We start from the raw sequence: 10,493 nt of genomic DNA, 5'->3' as shown, positions 1-10,493 counted from the left end.
GGATAGATCGTGCTTGGCTGTGAGGCTGTGCTGTGCTTTGTAGGCTTTGGGGTGGCACCCATGACTTCCACCCACTGCATGCCACTAGTGGCCCCTGAGTTGTTAGCACCATACACCCATGGCTGCAGATTGTGCCACGTGTCCCCATGTGGGAAGAGTCACTTCTGCTAGGGGCCTCCTCTTTGGCCAATCACTATTTTTGTCCTATTCCTTCCGACATGCTATGAAGCCTCTCTTTCACTTTATTCATGTATTAAATAATTCCTTAGCATCTCTGTACAGCAGCCTTGTGTACAGCAGCATGTTTCCAAGAATGGAAGGGTGAACTAGATATCTCCTCCTTGGTACTTGAATCTGCATTTGAGTCCAGTCCGTGGATGTCTCATGGTTTCTAACCTACCAGTTCTTACCATGACTATCCTGAGAGTTCCCTTTCTTGAGTGTTTGCTCCCAGCCTGTGACGCTACTTGTCTTTTGAGTCAGTATGACTTCTTTAATGAATGTAATGTTTCTTTATTTGTAGGCTATATCTTTGAGGAAAGCCCCTTGCGGTGTGGGTCACTCTCCTTCTACACTATTTTGGTACAGTGTTCACCTTCTGAAATGTTAATGTTCTAATAATCCGTTTCATCCATGAATGCTTCAGCCATCTCAGAGATAGCCTCTCATTTGTCACTCTAGATTTCTTTCATTTTCTTTGTCTGGCCACCTGAGGCTTTATGTAACCTTCAAGGTTTGTTTAATGAGTAAAGCCAAGTCCAGCAGAGGTACGTTACTTGAGTTACTTTCTTGTGAACTTGAAGTGAGCATGTTTTCTTTACGTTGTTAGAAACTGGTTTAAAAATGGCTCATGTGAAATTAGATATATGGCAGTTTTTTTTTTTTTAAAGGAGCAGCAAGAAGAGGAGGAAATGTTTTAAGTTTACAGATAACTTCAGCTATGTTTGTATTCATTTATGAGCCAATTAAAATATACTTGTAATTTATTTTTTGAAAGAGAAACAGATAGTGGTAGAAATCAATCTTCACCCCCAAACACCCACAGCGGGTGGTGTTGGGCCAGGCCAGGTCCAAGGCAGGAGTCCTGAACTCGGGAACCCGACCCAGGTCCCCTATGTGGGTGGCGGGTACCCAGTTGTTTGAGCCATCAGTGCTGCCTCTTGGATGTACATTAGCAAGAAAGTAGCACTGGAAGCAGAGCCAAGACTTAGAACTCAGATACAGGATGCAGTCATTCCAAGTGGTGTCTTAAACTCTGGGCCAAATGCTTACCTCTGTGTTGCCAGTTTTGGTTTTTCATTTTTAAAATATAGCATAATGGGCATTTGGGTGCTTATTATACTATTTTCAAATATATATTTCTAAAGATTTATTTATATGAAAGGCTGACTTACAGATTGTGTGTGTGTATGTGTGAGTATGAAAGAGAGAGAGAGAGAAAGTGAGAGAGATCTTCCAGCAGCTCACTCTCTAAATGGCAACAAAAGCCAGGACTAGACTAGGTGAAAGCCAGGATCCACGCGTTTCTTCTGGGCCTCCCATGTGGCTGCAGGGGCCTAGGGACTGGGGCCATCTTCTGCTGCTTTTCCAGCACATGAGCAGGGATCTGGATCAGAGGAGGAGCAGCTAGATCTCCAGTCAGCCAGCAGTGGCTTAACCCACTCTTCAGAGCACTGGCTCCTCTAATGTGTTTTTGTGCATCTGAAGAATCTCATGGGCCTGGCACAATGGCTCAGTTGTTACATGCTTGCCTTTGCATGTACCCAGGTCCCATATGGGGGCCGGTTCATGTCCTGAGTGCTCCACTTCCTGTCCAGCTCCCAGTTTATGGCCTGGGAAAGAAGTAGAGAATGGCCCAAAGCCTTGGAACCCTGCACCTGCATGGGAGACCCAGCATAAGCTCCTGGCTCGTGGCTACAGATTGATTCAGCTCTGGCCATTACAGCTGTAGGATGGAAGATCTCTCTCTCTCTCTCTCTCTCTCTCTCTCTCTATGTATTTCCTTGTCTCTATAAAAGTCTTCTAAATAAAAAAAAATAATTTTGTATTAGGTTTTAAAGACAGTTCAGTTCTGTCCTTATGAATGTCTTACTGTATATATAGATTTTTAAAAATTGGGGTCTCCTTTCCTCCCTGTGACAGGGTAGGGCAGAGGGGTGCTTAAGACTTCTAGGCTTTGGAGTCCTTTAAGCCCTACTTTCTTGCCACGGCCTCAAAGAAAGTCCACAAAATGACAGAGGGTGTATTTTGTGCTAATCAGGCAGGTTCCTATGTAGAATGGTTCAGACCTGTTGGAAACAAATTTCCCGCAGGGATGCTCTGAGTAGAGTGCTGGGCCTCCCAGTGACAGAGCCCGGTGAAGCCCAGTGAGGGGGCGGAGGTTTGGGGGAGTTACCCTGGCAATGGAGGCGGGGAGGAGAGAGGTGGAGTGGAGGAGAGGGAGGAGCGACCAGCCCGCTCCTGCAAACCCGGTCGACCAGATTCATCAGTGCAGGAAACTTCAAGTCACACCCACTGCAGCCCAGGAAGGGTGCTGTGGCTTCCTCATTTCTGTTACTGGAAGTTCGAGATCCCTGAAGCCAGGAGGGAGAGACATGTGCGGCTTGCTGAGCAGTGGTGAGCTTTGATTTTCTTTCTTTCTTTTTTTTTTTTTTTTTTTCCCAACTCCATTTTTGCCTCCCAGAGAATCGTGGTGTTGGGTGGTCTAGGGGAGCAGCTGCCCAGGCTCGGGAACTGGGGCCGAGCTAGCCCTGGGCGCTGAGGCTGGGCCCCGGAATCCGAGCTCCTTGGAGCCCCTAGCCCCGGAGGAGTGAGCGCGTGCGCGCGTCTCTATGCTGCGCCCCCGGTGCTGCTGCGCGGGGCTGGCTGAGCTGCTGCCCAGGACGCCAGATGAGGGGGGTTCCGGCTTAGAAAGTGCCTCTTCTTGGTTCCCTGAAGATCCTTGGATGGGTCCCTAAGGATCCCGTACCCTGCAGAAGATGCGCCTTGCCCAGGGCTGTCTCTCTGTGCTTCGTGTAATTACAGGTCAGCGTGGTTGGAAGTGAAGCCCGAACCACTTGGGATTCAAGTGAGAAAAAAGTTGGGAGGAGGATTGTGAAGCGGTGGCGCCTGGCAGGCACCTGGATAACAGCACTGGAGCTAGGCAGGGGAACGGTTCCGTTTTTTTGTGAATTTTTCGCTTATGGTGGGTTAGCTCTGCTTCATGCTTCCCGGCTGTGGAGGTGTTACTTGTTTATCTGGAGTCGTCTTGTAAGTGTCAGTCATTCTGGGGCAGTTGCTCTGTCTTCTGACTGATTGCCCAAGTCAATTTTGGGTGCGGTGAGGAGAGGAAGTTTGGGTGGAAGGTGGCACGGGGTGGCGGTTGGGGGTGTTAGGATTCATTGCAAAGAAACATTTTGGTCTTTCCCAGGAGACAGTGAGCTTGACCCAAGTGGGGACTTTCAGAAATATTCTTCAGCTTTTATTTTGAGCTTGGCAATGAATGGCTTTTTCTTTGAAGTGAGATGTTTTGCTCACTGCATGGGAGTCAGATGGCAGCCTTGGGTTCACTCTCAACCTGTTTCACACTCATTTCTTGTCTGATCAGCTCAGGAATGCAACAGCAGGAGGAGGGGTGTGTGCGCGCACGCGTGTGTGCGTGCGCACGCGTGTGTGTGTGCGCGCCTGTCTGTGTACCTGTCTGTGTGTGTATGTAGGGGAATGCTTCCTAAGAATTTTAAGAGAATTGTTCTTACTTTGAGGGACAGAGAGGCAGGTAAAGAAATTTGTGGTTCTCATTCTGTTAGTGCAAACCCAATTTTATTCCGTTGGCAAGTGATTCTCCCATTACTGGGGTGAGTGGAGTGAGGAGGGAGTAGCTGTTTTCTCGTGTTCCTGCTCGCAGAGTGGACGAGCCTGGCTTTTACAGCATGCCTGCACTTGAGCCTTGGGGGTCAGGGGCCTGGGTCCTGAGTTTGCTGAGTTCTCTGGCTTTTTTTTTTTTTTTGAGTGACAGATGTGAATGTAAAGGAAATTACTTTTAAACGAAACCAGACATATTCCAGAGAAGAAAGCAGGCTTTAGGACTCAGCTGGCTTACCTGCCAGAGTCCTGAGTACTAGCTCCTTTGGGGTTCAAGAAAGGACTGGCCAGGGAGACATGAACTTGATGCTGACAGAAGGCATGTGGCTTTCCACTCCCTGCTCCTGTAACTCACTCAACAGGAAAGACAACCCAATTGTATCTTGTGGTAGTGTTGGTGAAACTGAGTAATGGATGGTTTTTTTTTTTTTTTTTAATGGGACAATAGACATTAACCAGAGAAAGGGATTCGTGATTCATGCGGTGAAGGTTCTTAGGTGGCGTGGCAAGGACTGTTAGACTTCATGCGGACATTGGAAACCGGGACTAAGTCTGCTCTGTGACCACACTGATTTGAGAATGACATTTCTGATATTTCTGGATCGTTGTTTCCCTGTGATTCTCCTCTCATCCAGGAAACAACCTGCTTTCACTCTGGCTGTTGTGTCTTTTTCTTTTTTAATTGTAGATTTGTTTAAGAGATAAAGAACCACTAAAATTTGTCTTGATCTGGTGACTAATTTTTAGAAGAATTTTCTTCTTTCATGTTATTTTAATACTTATTGGTATGAACTTGTACATCTGATCCTTTTTTTTTTACACTTGGTCTTAGCCAAAAGGCCGAGAAGCGAGGATCCTTTTTGTTTTTTTTTTTTTTTTTTCCCAAACTGCAGCATCTGTGACATTCTTTCTTTTTCATTCCTGCCTTTGATTGTTGGTGACTCTTCTTGATAGCATTGCTGATGCGTTGCCCAATTTGTTGGTCTTGTAGAAAAACCAGCTTTTTCTCCTCTTTGTGTTTTAAATTGGAACACAAATGTCCCTCCACCTCCTCTCTGGGATTCATAGATGTTTTCAGGAATTCTGCCCTGTGGAACTCTGTCAAAGAAAGTCTCAGGAGGGCCCTTGCGAAAATGCAACCGAGTCCCTTGAGTCTTCCACATAGAGTATGACTTTTCAGTTTTATTTCCACATAACCTTCTGTTCCCAGAGCATCCCATGCAATCCAGTTGTTCTCAGGCAGGTCTTGTATGTTAATTGTTACACACCCTAGGAAATTGTTTTGGAAACAAATAACTAGAATTTGCGTGAAATTGCTGGTAATTTAATGTGAATTGTAGGTATTTACAACCCACTTGACAGTACAGATTTACCTTGTTTGTGAGCACAGCAAATTGGCTCTAAAGGCTGGAGAAAGGTGTTTCATTTTGATACATATTTAATGCCTAAGACAGAACATTGTAAGATCTTTCAGAACAACTCCTTTCCAAGTGTATGGCCGTAGATCCAATGTTGGTTTTGAATCCTAGCTTTTTCCAATGTTGGTTTGAAGCTGGCTTTGTGCTGAAGCCAGTGTCTGACTGCCCCACTTGCGATGCAGTTCCCTGCTAATGTGACCCACGTGGGAGATCTGGATGAAGCTCCTAATTCCTGACTTTGACCTGTCTCAGCCCCTAGCTGTTGTCATTTTGGGAGTGAACCAGTGGCTGGAAGATTCTGTCTTCCCTTGCTTTCACATAAAATAAGTCAATCTTTATTTATTTTTTAAGTAAAGTTGTTTAACCTCTCCGAATTTTCTTTTCCCCAGCTTGTAAAAGTTCAGTATAAATATTCATTTAAGGTTCCTAGAGCAGTCACTTAGTACAATGTAGTACCTGGAGTGTTTTTATCCCTTACTCCTTTTTGCTGTCCCTCTGACCTCACCACCTCTCTCACTGCCTTCCTTCCAGACAATAAAAAGCTATTGCGGTAAAATAAACAGGAATGGTGTTTCCCATTTGTTCTCCCTGCCCTCTGAAAAGTGGGGATGCTAGGTTGTATGTTTAGTTTCATCCTATTGGAGATGACTGATGGGTGGCAAGCTAGTGGGAATTTCTGCCCTGCAGTTTTTGTCTTACCTTTCTAGGATTTGTTTCTCACTCTTGTCTCATTTTTCCTGGAGAATCTCTTATTGCTTTTTTGGTAGAAATGAAATGAATTGCAAAACCCCAAACTTGGCATACACTGAAGTGTAATGTAGTGGGTTGTTTCAATGAATGCAAACTCTCAAATTTACATGCTTGGGAATTTGATTTGGAGGTAGATGGCGGATGTGTCCGTTTTGTGTTACCATTGCATTTTCTGAGAAAATGTTTCTAGATCTTAGGATCTGTAATACTTGCAAATATGTGCAAATTGGATCCTTTTGTGCTGTGGCTATACTTGATGCTAAGCAGGGAGGTTGATTGGTTCAAATTCCTCCATAAAGGAATATGACATTTTTGATATTGTCCAACCCTATGTTATTCATTCTTGCTGTGGTTTGCTAATTGACCAGATCTTGGATTATGTGTGGCAGAGTTCATCTATGCATCCAGTATTGTAAAGGACTGACTGGGGATGGGAAAAGATTGTAAGTTGGAAAAGGCTTCATTTACTTTATGATATTGTGCTTACGTCATGCACTGCTGTACCCAAGGACAGAACCTGGCTTTGCATTTTGTGTGGTTAATAGGCCTCGAGTATGGAGTTATTTTTACAGAAAACAGATTGCTTAGCTGTGCTTGGTCTGGCCTGTCCGTGATGACCCAGTAGTGCTGTTTTGTTCTAGCCGAAGATTTTATGAGAATGAAGGAGGAGGAGGCGTAGTTTTCATAAGCATTTTGCAACACCGCCTCTTCAGTTTATTTTGATGCTGTCGTATGAAAACAAGTATTAGCATGGCTTTGAATTGCTAGAACAATTGGGGACGAGGTCACCACTTCTGGAAGTTTTATTTGCCTTAATGGCGGGGTGTGGATTTGCCAGACCTTGTGCTGAATCGCAGACCCTCCTGCAGTATCTTAGAATCACAAGCATAACCACTACCAAGGTTATTTTCACAAAACTGTAGTTAATTCAGGGTCTGGTAAACACTTCTTTGATTATTGACTATAATTGCTTATTAAAATGCCCATACTAGGCGCAGCCATAGAGGCATAGTAGTTAAGATGCTCATTTATCGTTTCAGGGTGTCTGGATTTAAATGCCTGCTCTATTTCTTTAAAAATTTTTTTTTTGTTTTGCAGAGTTATTATTTTTCCTTAAAAAAGAAACCAGAGTTCCAGAGAGAGGAAGGCAGTGACCGAGGAGAGAGAAGGTGCGAGATCCTCACATGTGCTAGTTCATTCCCCTGATGTCCATCACAGCAGGGGCTGAGCCACACAGGAGCCTGGAACTCCAGCTCTCGTTCATGTGGGTAGAGACCCAAGCATTTGGGCCATCTTCTGTGTTCCCAGGCACATTAGCAGGGAGCTAGACCAGAAGTGGTACAGGTGGGGCTTGAACTAGTGTTTACATGGGATGTTGGCATTGCAGGCAGTAGCCTAACCCTCTGTGCTACAGGCCCCTGCTCTGTTTCTGATCCAGAGTCCTATAAATGATCACCCTGGGAGGTAGCAGGTGTTGGCCTTGGTACTTGGTAGTTTTTGCCATCTGACTTTAATGAAATCTAGCCTTTGCTATTGTGTTGAAATAGATACCTTTTTTTTTTTGAAATACCAGTACAGTGCCAAATACTGTTTTGTAAAGCATGTCTGTAAGGGTGAGATACTTTTTTTCCATGCTTGTGATATTTCTGAAGATGATCTTGCAATCTCTGAAGGTATATAAAAGATGAGCATAAAACCCACTGTTTTCCTGTGTGCTCTTACAGGTAGAACCTCTGTGCACCGAGGCCAGACTATCTAGACCCAAAAGCCAGGAGGAAGAGGCTTGGTCCCATGGCTGTGATGCTTTGAAGTCTAGTCCCTCAGCTAGGACCTCAGCATCCCCCGCGGATGGCATCTTCGGAGATCTTGACCAAGCTGCTTCTCCTTGGGATGGGGTAAGTTCTGTGTTTGCATCAGGCCGGAAAGTGAGCTACCCACATCCACCCTTGGGCACATTTTAGGAAGTTGGTTACTGGTGACTTTTTGCGGGGGGAGGGTTATTGATTGTCCCTGTTTAAAATCTGAGGCTTTGAAATTGCTCTCCTGAGAGCCTCCTGAGGCTTTGGGGTCCAGCCTGGTTGGTGGTTCTTGTGGTTGTTGGGGAGACTGTGGTGGCCTTCTCTCGCTTTAGGCTTTCCCTCTTCTCCTTGGCCTGTCCCTGTGATGTTGGGAAAGTGGCACAAGGATTGACTTGGGCTGAAGCAGGGAGGAGTTTGCTGTCAGAATGTTTTTGCCTTGGAGCTGTTGAAACTGGACTCACGTCAGAGTAGTGCTGGGAGAACTGTTTCACCAGGGACTTACTGCTGTGGTTGTGGTAGACATCTTCATTGCGTGATACATATGGGGTTCCCCCCGACCCCCGGGATAAACAAGTGGTAAACTGGCGGAGTCAGTGAATACACTCCAGAGAAGGAAGTGTTCTGTTGCCACCCAAGCCTGTCCCTGCCTCCTGGGTGTGTAGGCTGTTTCCTTTGTGTCATCAAGGATAGTGATTGACATGTATCCAAGTTGTCCTGTTCACTTCTCAGGGGAGAATGATTTGGACTTTTCTTGTGGGTAGAGGGAGTTGCTGCTGTTCTTTCCATCTCTACCTTTCCTCCCTCAACAGGCCCATCTAAACCTTGCTGGTAGGTGGCATGTTCTAATACTTACCAGATAAAAATGCTGCTTTGGTCCAGAACTTGAAGACATAAGAGACTCCTCATTGGTGGACAGCTAGATTCCAGTTGCTTCCTGAGTTCTAATCCCTGCAGCTTTGCAGCTTGCCCATCCAGCATTTCAGCCTGCTCTGCCACTCTTGCTGCAACTTGTTCCTCCAGTCTTGCTTGTGGCCCAGATCCAGGGCCCCAGCCCTGGTTGCTCCTTGCTCTGGATGTACGCAGCAGCTGCTGGATGCACAGTCATCCTCTGTGAGGTGCGTTTTCCTATGGGGTGACCATTATTCTGTAAATCATGGCAAAAGCAACACCAGGGAACACTTGGTCGCACAGATTGTCAATGTTCTGTCTTTATCCTTGGTGAACTCCCAGAACTGTTTTGAAATTTCACTCCTTCACTTTGAGTCCTCACTTCTCTTTATTGGGGATCGTTGTACCTACCAAGGACAGACCTTGGTGATGGGTCATGGTGAGGAGGGTGCCTTCTCCTAGGACAACTCTGATCTTTGTTCCACCTTGTCTATGGAGAGCTCCATGTGGCTTCCTTCCTTGCAGTGTCACTTGCAAGTGCAGTCCAGCTGGTTTTCTCTAAAAACGAATACACAACATAGATACCACTTCTGTGGCTTACGTAGCTTCTGCAAAGCCATGGAGTTGCAAAGTAGAGGAGTCAGGAGTAATACCCAGATACACTAGCATCAGAATCTGTTCCTTGGAGCCTGGCACAGTGGCTCAGTGGCTAATGCTCCCAATTCAACAGCCAGAATCCCATGTGGGTGTTGGTTTGTGTTCTGGCTGCTTGTAGCCTGGAAAAGCAGTAAAAGATGGCCCAAAGACTTGGGACCCTCCACTGGCATGGGAGACCCAGAAGAATATCTTGGCTCCTGGCTTCAGATTAGCTCAGCTCTGGCCATCAAGGCATTTGGGGAGTGAAACAGTTGATGGAATATCTTTGTTTCTCCTTTTCTCTGTGGCTCTGCCTTTCTAATAATAATAATAATAAAAAGAATCTGTTCTTTGAATCCACGTGCTTCTCCAAGAGCAGTTTTGCTGTTTGTCTCTTTGCCTCCGCAGGGACTCCAGTGACTGTTGTCCACTGCTCAGGGTATGTTTGCCTTGTGACAGCTGTGTAGCTGAGGGATACCAGCCTCCCGGAGTCCTGTCTTCCTTCTGCCCCAGCTCTCAGCCTTGTTACATTATGCCTCTCCTTCAGCATCAACTGAATCTTGCCTCCTTCTTGCTGTCTTTCTGCTCGGTCCCAGCCCTGTGCCTGTTTTGCTGCCCAGAGTCAGGGTTGTGTGTCCAAACCTACCTTCGACTTTATTTCCTCCCCTATGCCCAGTGACATTGTATGTCCTGGAGACCTACTGCTGTGCTCTATACAGAATCTCCAGGGTTCATTGTTTCTTTGAGGGTCAATTAAAACCTGGCCAGAACTGTCCAGAGAAATGTCAAGACTGATTCTTTGAATGAAGGGAAATGATGACATTGAAGCGCACATCTTAAATAAAGGAAGCAAGGGGTGCATCTAAAAATTGTTAGTCCCTGTGTGTGTGTGTGTGTGTGTGTGTGTGTTTTCTTACACTGCAGCTGTTGAGGCTGAATCATAGAGTGGATGCATCATCTCTTGGCTTTAAGCACAGTGGCTTGCCCATCTTCTCCCTGAGGGGATTTAAGCAAATTTATGTGATGAATAATGTGAATTATCTTTCTGTGCTTGGGTCTAGGTCTAATAGATTTAATACAAACTGTAGATGAACCACCGTGGGCGTCTTTCCACTGCCTCACTGGGATGACAGCAGAGACATCCCATCCCTTGGTGGAGCTG

The 10,493-nt window shown here is 45.8% G+C and overlaps 1 protein-coding gene across 3 annotated transcripts in view; it reads left to right on the top strand.

Moving 5' to 3' along the window:
- The first annotated feature begins 2,507 nt into the window (after positions 1-2,507).
- TIAM1 (TIAM Rac1 associated GEF 1) overlaps positions 2,508-10,493 on the top strand; it is a 198,993-nt gene continuing 191,007 nt past the window's right edge. The window contains exons 1-2 of one of the 3 annotated variants that reach the window (XM_040980719.1): positions 2,508-2,616; positions 7,733-7,903. The gene's annotated coding sequence lies outside the window, so the exon portion shown is untranslated. The remainder of the gene's footprint in view (positions 2,617-7,732; positions 7,904-10,493) is intronic. The other 2 variants (XM_040980720.1, XM_040980721.1) reach the window with 2 other exon arrangements.

Source organism: Ochotona curzoniae, unplaced genomic scaffold (genome assembly GCF_017591425.1).
Source record: "Ochotona curzoniae isolate NIBS_2020 unplaced genomic scaffold, NIBS_Ocur_1.0 contig_3498, whole genome shotgun sequence".
In the NCBI taxonomy this organism is placed as follows: Eukaryota; Metazoa; Chordata; class Mammalia; order Lagomorpha; family Ochotonidae; genus Ochotona; species Ochotona curzoniae.
Note: the sequence above shows the minus strand (reverse complement) of the source record. Positions and strands in the feature narration are given on the sequence as shown.